Source organism: Parasteatoda tepidariorum, chromosome 5 (assembly GCF_043381705.1).
Source record: "Parasteatoda tepidariorum isolate YZ-2023 chromosome 5, CAS_Ptep_4.0, whole genome shotgun sequence".
Lineage (NCBI taxonomy): Eukaryota > Metazoa > Arthropoda > Arachnida > Araneae > Theridiidae > Parasteatoda > Parasteatoda tepidariorum.
The window spans coordinates 12,961,679-12,978,707 of NC_092208.1; the positions used below are offsets into that span (position 1 = coordinate 12,961,679).

A 17,029-nucleotide genomic window follows, 5' to 3' on the forward strand; every position below is an offset into this window, starting at 1 on the left:
GTCGAAGAAGGCTTAAAAAGTTTAAGGTTAAATGAAAAAATTATATGAAAAAAAATGTTTAGAAATAAGAAACTGTCTTATGTAAACATGAATAAATATTTCTTAATTATTCCTAATATTATTTAATGTAAGCCAGTTTCTTATTCAGAACCACTTTGAACATAGGTGCAAATTAAGTTCTCCAGCAAAGTTCGTCACCTTAAAGTAGTGAAGTAGTTACTTCAATTCCAAAGTAGTTTTTAGTCACTACATTTAAAAAACAGAAGTAGTTATAGTTGTAGTCAACTAGATTTGTAACAAAGTAGTTATAGTTGTAGTCAACTAGATTTGTAACAAAGTAGTTATAGTTGTAGTCAACTGGATTTGTAACAAAGTAGTTATAGTTGTAGTCAACTAGATTTGTAACAAAGTAGTTATAGTTGTAGTCAACTAGATTTGTAACAAAGTAGTTATAGTTGTAGTCAACTGGATTTGTAACAAAGTAGTTATAGTTGTAGTCAACTAGATTTGTAACAAAGTAGTTATAGTTGTAGTCAACTAGATTTGTAACAAAGTAGTTATAGTTGTAGTCAACTGGATTTGTAACAAAGTAGTTATAGTTGTAGTCAACTAGATTTGTAACAAAGTAGTTATAGTTGTAGTCAACTAGATTTGTAACAAAGTAGTTATAGTTGTAGTCAACTGGATTTGTAACAAAGTAGTTATAGTTGTAGTCAACTAGATTTGTAACAAAGTAGTTATAGTTGTAGTCAACTAGATTTGTAACAAAGTAGTTATAGTTGTAGTCAACTGGATTTGTAACAAAGTAGTTGTAGTTGTAGTCAACTAGATTTGTAACAAAGTAGTTGTAGTTGTAGTAAACCACAAAAATAATGTAATTTGTCGAACCACGGCTTTGTTGTCAAATGAAAATACCCCGTTTTTGTCAATCTTTAGCCAGCGTTAATGCGTTTTAGCCTATGTTAATGATGAAAATTGCGTTTTTTTGCCAACATGAAGAAAAGTCGCAATTTATTTGGAAGAGAAAAATTTTTGAGATTTAATTTTTTAAAATTTTTATAAATACGCCAACGCTCTATCGAACAAATTTGCAAACATTGAGAATTACTAATTGATTAGAATCATTTTCATTTAAGCAGAAAAATCTTGCCAACCTGGTGATTTTTCAAAAAAAAGAAAAGGAAAAAAAAAAGAAATAATAGTTTCAATTAAATTTTAAATTAAACTATTTGTTCGTTCTGAATCCTTCTTTTAGGCCAGATGATATATATCAGTCTTAAATTATAGCTTCACTTAAAGTTCAAGGTTCTTAAACTGTGGCTTTTTTATTTTTTTTGGCGAGGGAAAGAAAAAACTTCGAAATTTGTTTTTTCTTTTACCTATATCCGTTGGGATTATGGCTTATTTATTTATTTATTACTTTAGTCGTCAGAGAAGTAAAGATGAGAAGGGAATGTTGAAAGATCAGCAAAAGTTACTTAAGAAAAAAAATTTAATCTAAAATACGAAATGGAAAGCGAAAACGGCTTAATTAATAGGCAATTATTTACTTAAATCCGAAATTTTATTAAATATTTGTAAATCATGGAATATACACGATGAAATTACAAACTAAACACAAAGAAGAATATATCTGCATATTTAATTATAAGTTTGTAATTAAAATTAAATTCAAAATTACCAAGATAACAGTTTCTCAAAAATTGTTGTATTAAATATGTTTTCGTTTTTCTTTTAAAATATTATTTTAACAAACATTATCCTGCATAATAGTCTAGATAGTCTCTTTCTTAACGAATCAATTGTTTTATGTGATTTCCTACCGCTACTTACTATTACCAAAATACTTATCCATTACAACTATTTATCTATAAAAAAATATTTATCTATATTAACTATTTCTAAAAATTTTTATTAATTATATTTTCGTTTTGATTTTGAAATATTATTTTAACAAATATTATCCTGCATAATAGTCTAGATATTATGTCTAGATATTAGCATAATAGTCTTTTCTAAAGAAATCAATTGTTTTTTACGATTTCCTGCTGCTACTTTCCATAACTAAAAATATTTATCTATAACTATTTATTTATATTAATTATATAAAAATATTTATCCATATTAACTATTGCTATAAAATATGCATTAATTATATTTTCGTCTTGCATTTGAAATATTTTTAATACATCAAAATAAGGATCACGTCTATCGAATGGACCCTTCTCGGCATTTAAGATCTTCTATTACAAACCAATGGGAGCTAGAGTTAGAGGTAGGCCTAAGATCAGATGGCTTGACTGTGTGGGAGAGGATTTTTAAATCCTAAGAAATACTAACTGGAGAACAATCGCCAAGAAAAGAGCAGAATTCTAGGGAAGGCTCTGGCCCACAAAGGGCTGTCACGCCAATAGAAGAAGAACATTTCATAAATTTTAAATAACTATAACATAATATTTCAATAGCGTTTTTCATTACTTTACCATTGGAAATCAAGAGCCTTAAACGAAGCAATTTTGGACCCATCAAGCTTTATTAGAGAAATTAAAGTCGTTGTTAATAAACTGCGGAAACATTTAAATCGACAGTAGAATTTAAAAGTTTTACTGTCCAAATAGAGGCCGTGCAAATGTTACGTTAGTATATTTTTTATATTTTATAACCGTCGTTGAACAGCCGACCCAATTTTTTGGGTTTATGATTACTTATGTTCAACTCCGTAGCCATGTAATTTTGAACCCAATCTAAAAGACCAGGGAACTCCTGGATTAAGTATTGGGAGAAATTTGCCTTCGTGGAGGACTTCTTGATGGAACTATCCCTCATTTACGTGACATGGAGAGGAAAACCACCAAAGCCTCCCACGATTAGCCTGGTGGCAAGGAGACTAACCCATGATCCGTCTACCACTGAAGATATTTTACATCAGCACTGTGGTCGGTGCAAGCCGGATGCGGAATTCGTATCGACCAGCCATGCTAAGATTAAGACAAAACTATTCACCCCACACCCCTATTCGAAGTGACCTTTCCTCGTAACCATGGTACCTGCCATGACGCGAGACGGGTGTCTGGAGGAGTTCTCCTGAAAGCCGCACTATACGTGAAAAAGTTGTTGCTTTAAGTTTGTCTGTAGTAATGCAGTTTTATGATTAAAATCAGATAAATAAAAATTTCCGTTTAACAAGGTTTCAACATTCATTAAACAAACCCTCCGTTATTAATAATTTTATAAAATTTTTAATCGAATATTCTTTAAGAATCTTTCGTGTTTTCCTTTTGTATTCTAAACACTTGATCTCTAAATCGCTTCAAAGATATTTTTTAACTATTTTTTTCTTTTCCTAAATTTAACTTAAATTCCACATTTAAAATTTTTCCTCGCGTAATTAAAATTTTTTTTGTTGATTTTTTTATTTTGCTTTCTAAAAATTTCTTTAAAGTAAGGGGATTTTAAAGACTTACGTAGGCATTGCTCAGACCCTACCTCCACCTTGTCTGCAAAAAGAAGCAAGTCGCAAAAAAAAACTTACGTTTCTTTAGGTGCTTACGAAATATTTGAATGGCCTCATGGAAGCACAACGAGAAAAAAAAAATTCTAAAAGTTTCGTTTAACTAGATAATAATTCCATTATGATCAAAGTATAAGAAAATTATACTTTAAGAACTGTGCTAAAACAATCTTTTAAAAGATGCTCAAGGTATACTTTATTGCTGTATTTTGTTAGTCTTAAATAAGTTTTATTTTATTTTAAAGTTTAAAATTGAAAAAACTCAAAAGTTTTATTTTATTTTAAAGTTTAAAATTGAAAAAACTCAAAAAATTCTTTCGTCACTTATTAATTAGCTTTTGAAAAAAAAAATTTTTTTTTTACTTTTTAAGTTTCTCAATATTTACTACTATTCGTATACAAAAATTTAAAATTAAAAATCAGTAAAAGATTCCAAATAAGTGCATTAATAATATTGTTTTCTTATAAAAGTTGTTGTCATCCTAAAAGCTTCTCAATACATTTACTTTATTTAACAACGTAAGTTTGAAATTGAAGATCAGAAAACGATTTCGGAAAAACGCCATTCAAAAAATCGTTCTCTTAAAAACTTTTTGTCTTAAATAATCCAATGCCTATTTATGAAACAGCTAAAGTTTTAAAATGATAACTCAAAAATAATTCGGAAATATTTATTAAGTTTCTTAACAATGAATTGTATCTTTTTTTAATTTTAGTAATAGTGTTTCAAATGCTACAAGTTATATTAAGACTCTTTATGGGTTATAAATTATTTAAAGACAAAAAATATGAGCAGCTATAAGAAGGGCAATTCTTAAATCTTTTAAAAATGAATCTTTTTGCTTCTTTCGTCATTGTTTTTGACATGAGAATGAAGCGTTTTCGTTCACTTTCTTAATCTTTAAAATATTGATTAGGTTACTCAATTCTCCCCAAAATAACACTTTATGGTAAATAGACTTGACATTTTATCATATCTTATCTTTCGTGTTAAAAACATTATGATATTTTGAGAATCATCACTTTTCGAAAAAGCAATGACCGTTCTTTCAAGGGCATATTTAAAAGATTTACATTTCCAATTTTAAAAATAACTCATAGTAACTTTAGCGTGAAACGAACTTTTAATATTTTATTTAACTAATTTGCTTTTACAGTGTACGGTCAATTTATCATGACCAGTATCTCGTTTGGTCAATTTTTGTCTCACCTTGGTTCTTCTTGGCATCAACTTCAAGATATGTTTATAGATCATTTATGGCATATGAGATAATGCTTGAAGAATAACACTTTCCAATGTCATTAGTGACACATGAGATAATGCTTGAAGAATAACACTTTCCAGTGTCATTTGTGACATATGAGATAATGCTTGAAAAATAACACTTTCCAATGTCATTTTTGACATATGAGATAATGCTTGAAAAATAACACTGTCCAATTTCATTTGTGACGTATGAAATAATGCTTCAAGAATAACACTTTCCTATGTCATTTGTGACATATGAGATAATGCTTGAAGAATAACATTTTCCAATGTCATTAGTGACATATGAGATAAAGCTTGAAGAATAACACTTTCCAATGTCATTTGTGACACATGAGATAATGCTTGAAGAATAACAATGGTGTGAAACTGGACTATTATGGATCTACGTGACGAGGCGAACATCTTTTTTTATTTTATTTCATCGTACAAATATTCAATAGGATTGAGATCTGGAGACGATGGGGTTCAACACAACAGAAATAAGTTCTTATGTTCTTTAAGTTTTTTTTTACCTTGACAGCAGTATAGCTCCACTCATTATTCTGTTTGCAGAATACATCGCCATTTGGAAAAACCATCAGCAATAGAGCATGTATTAAATCATTAACTATTTTTTAGGTATAATTAGGTGTTAGATCGCTACGCTCACCAACCTCCGAAACTGCTCTCGCAATTTCTTTTGAGTTCTTTCACAATTGGAGCTCGTTTCGCTAGCTCAATGCATTATTTTATGTTTTAGTCTAGCTTAGTATGTTAGATATTTTTTCAATTACTCTTGATTTACTGTTTCTTTTTCTTTATGGGTCAATTTTCTTTTGAAAACTTCGTACTATTTCTCGATTGGTACTGTAGTATTTGTCAGTTTTGATTTCGCCGTATTTTTGAATACAGTGGAACTGATATACTATAATTGTAGTACCCATGAAAACTCATCTATTTCGTATTATTTTTTGTATTTGTCCTTTTTATATTTCCTTTTTCGACTCTACCTACCTAGACGCAATTCTACGTAGGGAAATTAATAAAATCGGAACGGAATATTGAAAACTTCCGATGCACCATTCCGCTTATGTCATGTCTACGAGACGACGCGTGAATAGGCTTCATGATATTCTAGGATTTATATTTCTCAAATTTCTGTTTAAATTTGCTCGCAATTTTACCATTCATAAGATATTCGATTGAAGGAAATTAATGTCTCGACATAAATAGAATGTGAAGGCTGAAGTGGTTGCCATGTTTTAAGTGTTATCTTCAGTTTTTTATCTCTTTAGCTTAAGTTAAATGTATTTGCAAATAGAATGGTAAATAGCACTAGTTTTATTGTAAACAATACAAGTACAATAACACTATACGATAGCGTGATTTTTAAGATCAGGGGTAAAAATAAATCGGAAAGAGTATCCTTAATGTTTTATTAAGAGTTTTAACTACTAGCGCCACCTGTGTTTAACTTTATAGGGTTTTCTATCCGTACTTCTTTTTACATATTTATTTTCCCCAATTTTAAACGTTAGTTTTTTCTTTCGTTAACACGTATTTCAATACTCTTTCAATGAATAAATCGGTTCAATAATTCAATTAAAATAATAAAAAGCGTTCATTCACCGCAATGACTCGATATTAACGACCAGGCTAAATTTCATTTACTCAAAGAAGTTTTTTCGCCAAATGGCGAATTTCGCCATTCTACGAAATAATTAAGATGTAATCTTCAACATGTAAAAACTGCATGCGAATAAAGAAATTGAGTTTTTGTGAGCGTACTTCAATTCGAAAAGGACATTTCAGCTTCATTATCTGGCTAGATAAATAAATCGGGAAGTATTTCCTGTAGCCAACACTCGATATTTCTAAGAAAAAAAACTTCCACTTACATAGAAAAACAGTTACGCTTTTCTATATTTCTCATCGGAAAGAACAACGGAGTATTTTATTGAACTTATTGTTATTTTTATTTTCTGTTCTTGAATAATTTTTAGGGAAAAAAGCTGTGTTTGCTGCAAAAGTTCGTTTGTAGAGTGAATGCATTTTATCAAATTATATTGTTCTTTCGAAGTAGCTGGTAATTGGCCAATACCTATTAAGCATTTTAACTCTTCAAAAACACTATTGTCTCATAAAATAACATATTTTAGTGAATAATATGTTATTTTTATAAATGTTGGGAATTCGTGACAGTTATTCAGGACCGTTATGTTAAGCTTTGTGCATGTTCAGCCAGCGCCCTCTATACTAATTATAAAAATGGCGCAAAACAAAATGGTGTGACCCGGGAGCAGAATTTGAATCGAACCAAACATCGAGCCTGGGTCACCTCATTGGGAGGCGAGCACTATATCCCATGAGTCTCCGCGTCTTCGTATTTAATACACAACATTTAAATCTTATTCTTTAATTCAATAATTTTAATTTAAATCAAGTTTTATTTTTGTTGTCTTTCTGAAATGTGGAGCTCATTGTCTCGTTTTCTTTTCCATCTAGAAAAATCGAAACCATAATGCCTTCCATGTTTCATGACTGAAAACTTTTGTTTAATTAAATTTTTATGACCATAAACAAAAATCGAATATCACCTGCGACAATTTCCCCCTTTTTTCGACGGCTCTAATAGGTGAAAATGCGGTTTATGTGTAGCAGTTTCATATTTATCCTTTTGTTCTTTATGGTTCTACATACTTGTGTTTTCAGACGATATAAAATACCAAATAGAAAACATAAACCCTAACTTAATTTTACCCGAAGAAGTTTTTCTCATGAATATAAATTATCGCCAAAATGGCTGACCATATTTGAGTTCGCGGAAATCGTCTGCTCCGTTATTTATTCCGGCTTCCATTATTCCAGGAACAGAATATCGTTTGCACAGTGGCTATCCAATTTGTCCTCACCTTGACTGTCCCTGCAACTGTGTCAACAGAAGAATGTCAGGTGATTCACCCTCTATCCAAGTTCATTGGAATAGAAGGCATTCTAAAATTTATTCTCTAATCGATTTTTTTTCCTTGATCAAATTTATATTTTTCCTCGTTTTATTTTATTTTACAATTCAAGTTTTTATGATGATCACGTACTTCGAAATTCTCGCCAACTGAAAGTATCGAATGCTGCCACATAACTCCAATTTCCTGAAATTGAAAAAGTTATAAATTCTGCGTTTCGGCACTCAAATTCATGCTTTTTCGAAAAAAGAATTTGTAAGAATTATCTAAGATTCGATAAATAAAAGGCATCCGAGGTAAAAAGAAATATGTAATAAAATTAAAGTATGTCTACCAAAATCTTTTTATGACATATATGCGTGCAATTATTCAACAATTCAATCAAAAAATTTCTTATGAAGTAGTTTAAAGTATAAATTTTGTTCGTGTTACCTTTTTTTTTTCCCCTCTTCTTTTTTAGCGCTGCAGCCATTCATGGGCCTTGGCTTGGTGAACAGTGTTATTCCAAATATTCTTATCCTCAGTTTTCTAGTTTAAACTTTTCATTAAGATTGGATTTTTTTTCCCATCATCTCTCGATTTTATAAATTGAACAATCTATTCAAATAAATGATCAAGTTTACCATTGTTTTTTATCCTCCGCCGCGAAAATTTTATTTTGATTGGCTCAAAAATTCTTCTTACAATTCTTTTTTTTTTCCTTCTTCAGATTTGTATTTATTATATTTGACAGAATAACCCAGGGCGTGCTAAAACCTTTAATTGACGACAAAACAGAACTGTCAATTTTTTGACCAAGACTTCGAATCTTTTACTCCAATCATTCTAAAATCTTATTCCATGGAATCTAGTTGTCGTTGTTTTAATCCTTCTTTTTTGACTAGTCACGAGTTTTCTTTATTCATTTTTTTTCCATGCATTTTGACAATATGAGCAGCTTAATTCATTCTGTTAATTTTAATACTTTTTATTAACATTGGGCTTCTTAAAAATTCTTTAAATTTCTGATTTAAAACATCTTTGCTAAAGGCCATTTTCTTTGACGCTGCCAAGGATGCTTCTGAGAATCTTTTTTTCTTTCTTTCACAAATTTCTGTTTTGTGTTCTCCATTTTTAGATCGAGGCCAGGTTGCAGAACCATACCTTAAGACTAAATAATCAGTTACAGTTTCATCGGAAACTTTGTTTTTCTGGAATCAAGTACGAAGTTCAAATTACATTCCATTGGCCTATGAGAATTTCAATTTCGTATTTCAGAGGTATGTTATTCAAATTCGTGTCAATAAGTGATTTTCATCACTTATTCAAGTTTCAATACCATAAATTGTAAGTCTTATAACTGTTTTATAAACCTTTTAATTTAGTTTCTTTAGTAGTGAGTTTGTTCTTGAATAAGTATTAGAATAAATGATAGCTTTTTATTACTTTTTCAAATCCTATAATTAATTTCGTCAGAACTGAATATCATTTATTATTAATTTAATTATCATTGATTACTGAGAAAAGGCAAGTGAAACTGGATACCCTTTCAAAATTTGAAATCATCTACCTTGATCGCTGATAAATTTTTCGCTGGTAGCATTAGTTCGTGTCATATATCCTTTTAATTTCCCCTATTATTGACTTTTCTGCAAAAATATAAAATTGAAATTTAGAAAACGATTCCTAGAACGCGCTACATTTAAAATGGTGTGCTCAAAAAATTGTGTTATTGTTTTCTCTTTAAAGTTTTTTTTTCCCAATAAAAATTGAGCGTATTAAGCCTCATCATTTATTTAAAAAATATTCTTATCTCCAAAAATACTTTATAACCGTCGTTGAACAGCCGCCCCAATTTAATGGGTTTACGACTACTAATATTCATTAATATTTTTGAACCCAATCCGGAAAACAAGGGAACTCCTGGATCAAGTATTGGGAGAAATTCGCCTTCTTGGAGGACTTTTTGATGGAGCTAACCCGCATTTGCGTTACATGGAGTGGAAGACCACGAGAACCACGCACGGCTAGCCTGACGGCAAAGGGACTCTGACTTATGACCGCCTACCACTGAGGATATTTCACGTCATCACTGTGGTCGGTGCAAGCCGGATGCGGAATTCGTATCGACTGGGATTCGAACCCAGTTCGTCGCATTGGAAGGCGAACACTCAATCACCTGAGTCATCGCGGCTGTTTCCAAAAATATTGTTAAAAACCTTTTTACAATTGGGTACTTGCAACTCGATACGAAGACGATTACTGATAAACAGACACGTGACCGATGACCTCAGCACCAGCTGAACGTTTCATTTTATTTTATAGCCGTCGTTGAACAGTCGACTCAATTTTTTTTACAGTTTACGACTACTAATGTTTAACTCCATGGCCTTGTAATTTTGAACCCAATCCAGAAGACAAGGTTATTCCTGTCTCAAGTATTTGGAGAAATTTGTCCTCGTGGAGGACTTCTTGATGGAACTAACCAGCATTTGCGTTACATGGATAGGAAAGTCACGAAAACTTCCCACGGTTAGTCTGACAGCAAAGAGACTCTAACCCATGATCCACTAATGGTATTTCACGTCAGATCTGTGGTCGGTGCAAGCCGGATAAGGAATTATTATCGACCAGCCATCGCTGGGATATGAACCCGGTTCATCTCATTTGAAGTCGAATGCTCTATCCTCTGAGCCATCAAGGCTCCATCATCAGTATGTTTGTGAAAATTAAATAAGTTTCTCTTTGAGAGTTGAGTTTGATTAAGAGACCTCTTAACTATACAATTTTATTGCTATAAAATCGTAAAAATCTGAAAGTTATCAAAATCTATTTTAACAAACAACATGGCTTAGTAATAAATGATTGAATATTACCGTCATCCAAAATGTATTAAGAACATCAAGAAAAATCAAAAATAACCTAAAATGGACTCATAACGTTTCTAAAGTGCATTTTATGTCTCAAAAAACAGTCTATAACATTTTAACAACTTGTGAAGGTTTTCATTTAATGTAGTGTATCAAGAAAATTACCTAATAATTTTACATCATGTATTTTCCAATACATTAATGTTGTTATCTACCATAAATACCATTTATTATCCTATTACTTCAAAATCTGCAAATCAAATTTTATAACATCCTGTAATACACCATGTAATATATTGCGTCGTATTAATTGCCATGCAAATTGTAAATCATTGCATTTTTTAATGCTACTCTGTAAAAAAAATTTAGTGTATCTCAACACAAAAAATGGCTGAAACTTATGCCGTAATACTGTAAATGAAACCCCATACACAATTCTTAGATCTAGGCATTTCGCTAACCAATGTTCTTTTAACACTACTTGGTGTAGAGTATTTACGGAGCGTTAGCGTTCCAATGAGGTGAACGTTCAAATCCCAGCGATGGCTGGTTGATACGAATTCCGCACCCTGCTTGTACCGACGACAGTGCTGACGTAAAATATCCTCAATGGTAGACGGATCATGGGTTAGAGTCCCCTTGTTGGCAGGCTAACCGTGGAGGAGGTTTCCGCGATTTTCCTCTCCATGTAGCGCAAATGCTGGTTTGTTCCATCAAAAAGTCCTCCACGAATGCAAATTTTTCCCAATACTTGACCCAGCAGTTCCCTTGTCTTCTGGATTCAGATCAAAATTACAAGGCTACGGAGTTTAGCATTGGTAGTCGTAAACCCAGAATTGGGTCAGCTGTTCAAAATAAAATAAAATATAAAATAGAATATATATTAAATATAAAATAAAATATAATATAATTTTTAAAAAAATTAAAAAATAAATAAATAAGTTATAAAATAAAAAATACAAAAAAAAAAAATTATAAAATAAAGTAAAATTATAATAAGATAAGATAAGAGAGTATAAAGTTATTTTTGCCATACAATATAAAGCAGGAATCATTAATTTAAGATGCATATGTATAATATTTCTGAAGATAAAGTTAGTTTGTAAATCAAACATGCGCGTAGCACAGAGAAGACGAATTCGAACTAAAACGGGAATAGAACGGAAGCAAATAGAAATTATACACTAAAAAATCATTTAACGCAGAGATAAAGAGATTTAAAAATTAAGTTATAATTAGCCTTATAACACAATTAAAAATATACATGCATATTTTAACGGTAAACTTTTGCTTCTTTTGATGGATTACAGCGTAGACGGCAACACAAACAATCGCCAGCTCTCTCTGCATCACAAACAAACTAATGAAATTCAAAACACGAGAACATTGGTGTTTTCGGAAATGAAAATAATTCTCTCATGGTGTGAAAGGGAGAGAGTTTGATGTAAACTTATTCAGTTTTAAGAGAAAAATTACGCCAAATTTAAACTACCCTTTTTAAATCGTATATAAAAGCTCGATTTAGTGTTAACCTGAAATAAAAATTTCCTCGGCACAATTTTTTTTATAAAATTACGCCAAATTTGCGCTACCCTTTTTAAATAGTATATAAAAGCTCGATTTAATGTTAACCTGAAATAAAAAGTTCCTTGGTACAATTTTTTTTATAAAATTACGCCAAATTTACGCTACCCTTTTTTAATCGTATATAAAAGCTCGACTAAGTGTTAGCCTGAAATAAAAAGTTTCTTGGCACAATTTTTAAAAAAAATTACGCCAAATTTATGCTACCCTTTTTAAATCATATATAAAAGCTCGATTATGTGTTAGCCTGAAATAAAAAATTCCTTGGCGACTATTTTTTTATAAAATNATGCCCCAGTTAGTTCTTCTTCCTATAAAATTATTTTTACCATGCAATATAAAGCAGGAATCAATAAATTTAAGATACATATGTATAATATTTCTAAAGATATAATTAATTTGTAAATCAAACATGCTGGTAGCACAGAGGAGACGAATTCGAACTAGAACGAGAATAGAACGGAAGTGAATAGAAGCTATATTCTAAAAAAATCATTTAATACAGAGATGAAAAGATTTAAAATTTACGATATATTTAGCCTTATAATGCATTTAAAAATATACTAACATATTTTAGCGGTGAGTTTTTGCTTTTTTTTGATGGATTACAGTGTAGAAGACAACAAACAATCGCCAGCTCTCTCTGGATTGCAAGTAAATTGGCGATATTCGAAACACGCCAACATTGGTGTCTTCGGAAATGAAAATAATTTTCGCGTGGTGTGAAAAGGAGAGAGTTTGATGTAAACTTATTCAATTTTAAGGGAAAAATTACGCCAAATTTAAACTACTCTTTTTAAATCGCATATAAAAACTCGATTTAGTGTTAACTTGAAATAAAAAGTTCCTTGGCAAAATTTTTTTAAAAATTACGCTAAATTTAAACTACCTTTTTTAAATCGTATATAAAAGCTCGATGTAGTGCTAACCTGAAATAAAAAGTTCCTTGGCACAATTTTTTAAAAAATTACGCCAAATTTAAACTACTCCTTTTAAATCGTATATAAAAGCTCGATTTAGTGTTAATCTGAAATAAAAAGTTCCTTGGCACAATTTTTTTAAAAATTACGCCAAATTTAAGCAACCCTTTTTAGATCGTATATAAATGCTCGATTTAGTGTTAACCTGAAATAAAAAGTTCCTTGGCACAATTAAATTTAAAAATTACGCCAAATTTAAGTTACCCTTTTAAAAACGTATATAAATACTCGATTTAGTGTTAACCTAAAATAAAAAGTTCCTTGGCACAATTTTTTTTAAAAATTACGCCAAATTTAAGCTACCTCCTTTAAATCGTATATAAAAAGCTCGATTTAGTTTTAACCTGAAACAAAAAGTTTCTTAGCATTATTTCTTACGCCAAATTTAAACTATCCCTTTTAAATCGAATATAAAAGCTAGATTTAGTGTTAACCTGAAATAAAAAGTTCCTTGGCACAATTTTTTTAAAAATTACGCCAAATTTAAACTACCTCTTTTGAATCGCATATAAAAGCTTGATTTAGTGTTAACCTGAAAAAAAAAGTTCCTTGGCACAATTTTTTGGCCTGTCCAACATCACATTCGGAGAGAGATAGTACATCACAGTTTTTATAGTGTACTTAGAAAACATCAACTCCTATTTTAGGCTATATTTACGATTCAGAACTAATATTTTTACTATCAAGCTAACGTTGTATAACTAAATATCAATTATTCAATATCCGGGCATCAATTTTTATAATATCTTCTGAAGGTTACCATGCATAGCCGATATGGATCTGTTCAAATATTACGTAAAAAAATAACGGGGGAGGGGGTGTTTGAGATAGCTCATTTTTGCTGACGAGGTGGAAGGCACAATTTTTAAGTAAGAAATTGGAATCCCTTTATTTTTCAAATTATTTTTTAAAATATAAAAAAATATGACTAAAAATTACACTTGTAGAAATTTCAAATTGAATCCGGGGGAAAAAAGTTGGAAAAAAACTTCTTAGAAGAGTTTTGACCACAAAATGAGAACACGAAGTTTTTTTAAAGAATATTCTATTAAAAAAATTTAAAAATTAATGAAAATGTAAATTTTTTTTGTTGTCTTAAATTAAATTTTTTATTTGAATTTAATCTTAAAATCATATCACTGCAATAAAAGTCACAGTTAAAAGTAAAACAAAAACAAGTGGGGGAGGGTATTTATTTTTATTTTGTAACCGTCGTTGAGCAGCTGACCCAATTTTTGGGTTTACGTCTACTAATAATGTTCAACTCCGTAGCCTTGTAATTTTGAACCCAATCCAGAAGACAAGGATACTCCTGGATCAGTACCCCCAGAGGTATTGATTTGTTATGGGAACATGGAGAACTTTGCGACTCGACACATTTAACGTGCATCAGTCACCATTTACTACACGGAGAGTCTTCGGCCGGCGGGGATCGAACCCACAAACTTTTGGACATGGGCCCAGCGCCCTACCGACCAGGCAATCCCGGCCTTTGGGAGAGGGTATCGTTCCCTACGTGAGCATGGAGGAGTGATTTGCTTGTTTTTATTGACAAGGGGGAGGGATATATTAAAATTGCCAATAAATCTAACGCACTGTTTGAGTGGTCCCCTATCAAGAAAATTATCATTCAAAGCATGTAGTCTTTTAATTTTACCAAGTAAACATCAACACCTACGGTATTTCTGATACCGAACCATTTCACAAACATTTTTTATTATCAAAATGTTTAAAGGCTCGAAATGTCGAAACTCCACAGTAATATTTATGGGCGATGCTATACCCTAAGACTACACAAGTCATCCTTGACCAAGGAAATGTTCTTTTTATCTTTTCTATTACCTTCTAAACACCTGTGTGTAGGCTTTCCAGATCCAAAACTAAATAAAAAGAAGATCAGTTGATGGAACAATCTATCATTGGTGTGTATTTCGTAAAATAAGAGGGGTGCCCATCCTCAGCGAACACAGACGTCAAATGTTCTGCTAAAAACAACCATTCATGGATATGGCCTCCCACCTTTTTTCCTGCCCCGTCATGCCCCAGTTAGTTCTTCTTCCTCGACTCCCACCTCCAACACTTTTTTCACTATCGTGACTTTTTTTCTGAAAATGTTCTCATCCTATTTTTCCCCCTCCCTGTAATTTTGCTCTTTGCATCCCCTAATGTTTGCTCGCTGTTTTGCTACATTCTTGATACTGTCGATGACTCATTATGTTTCATGATTTTTTTTTTTTTTCTAAGTTTTTAAAACGGCTTTTTAATTTGTACAAAATAGAGAGAATTCATTTATTTCGTAAGAAAATTCTGGAGGTCAGAACAAAAAATTATAAACGTGTGGGGACCAGAAGCAGTACGGCAGCAGCACATGTTTTTGCAATTTTTTATTAATTTAGATGTGACCGACCCCAACCCACGGCCACGTTCTCAAAAAAATTGAGAATAAGAAACAAATACTACGCTGGTTATAGCAATTTTAATTATATTTATTATAATTTTATTAACTATAATTTTAGTTATATTAATTATAATTTTATTAACTATAATTTTAATCACATTAACTATAATTTTATTAACTATAATTTTAGTTATACTAATTACATTAATTATAATTTTAGTTACATTAATTATAATTTTATTAACTATAATTTTAGTTATATTAATTACATTAATTATAATTTTAGTTACATTAATTATAATTTTATTAACTATAATTTTAGTTATATTAATTGCATTAATTATAATTTTATTATCTATAATTTTAATTATATTAATTATATTATCTATAATTTTATTAACTATTGTTTTGGTTCCTTTATTATAATTTTATTAACTACAATTTTAGTTACATTAATTACATTAATTATAATTTTATTATCTATAATTTTAGTTACATTAGTTATATTAATTATAGTAATTATATTAATTATGGTAGTTATATTAATTATAGTAATTAAATTGTTTAATTAAATATATTTGTCTTACGAATCCATGCAATGTCTTAAGTATTTTTTGAGCAAAATAATTTCCAATGGCTAATATTATCTTATATGTTGCAGCAAAGTAAAATTTATTAATCAATCATTTAACGAACCGTTTATCTAAAGAATTTACAATTATAATGATAAATATACATGATTATTAAAATTATAATACTGGTATTACTATTATAATTTCTGATTTCAAATTTTTCTAGTCGTATAAAACACAATGAAAGTCGAAAATTTAAAATACAAAACAGAGCTTTTAGGTCGGATAAACCAAACTGCTGACTTGAATACATATTTTTTTAAACTTTTTGCTAATTTCTTTTTAATATTAATTTATCATTTTTGGTTCTGAAAGTATTAAACTATTATATTGTCATTAAATACAATTACTCATTGTGTCAATTAGTCACTATGAAAGAAAAAAAAAAAACTAAGTTAATTCATTTTTTGAACCTAGGTAAAAAAAGATTGCAGCAAAAAAAGTACGTAAAGTAAAGTACCTTAAAAAAAAGGCCCTTTTGTACCCGTACCCTTTTTCCAGGGGTCTTTTTTATTCTGGGACCCTTTTTACTGGAACAGTTTTTTTTTTCCTAACGTTTTTCCCTGGAACCTTAGTTTTCAACATATATGGCAACGTTACTTTTAAAAAGTAACGAGTAAAAGTACAAGTATTTTTAAAAAAAGTAACGAGTAAAAAGTTCTTATTTTAAAAAGTAACGAGTAAAAAGTACAAGCAAAAGTACAAGTACTAAACGAAAAAAGTAACGATTTAAAAGTACATTTCTAGGAAATCGAAAATTCAAAGTAACCTAAAATTTTATTGAATAATATTCTTATGTTCTTTAATGTTTTTGCAAAATTGTTGTTATTTATTTAATTATTTTTAATTTTGAAAGTTATGGA

At 30.2% G+C, this 17,029-nt stretch overlaps 1 protein-coding gene across 1 annotated transcript in view; it reads left to right on the forward strand.

Moving 5' to 3' along the window:
• Positions 1 to 17,029, forward strand: part of LOC107454045 (ecdysone receptor) — a 320,420-nt gene that overhangs the window by 42,626 nt on the left and 260,765 nt on the right. The window lies entirely within an intron of this gene.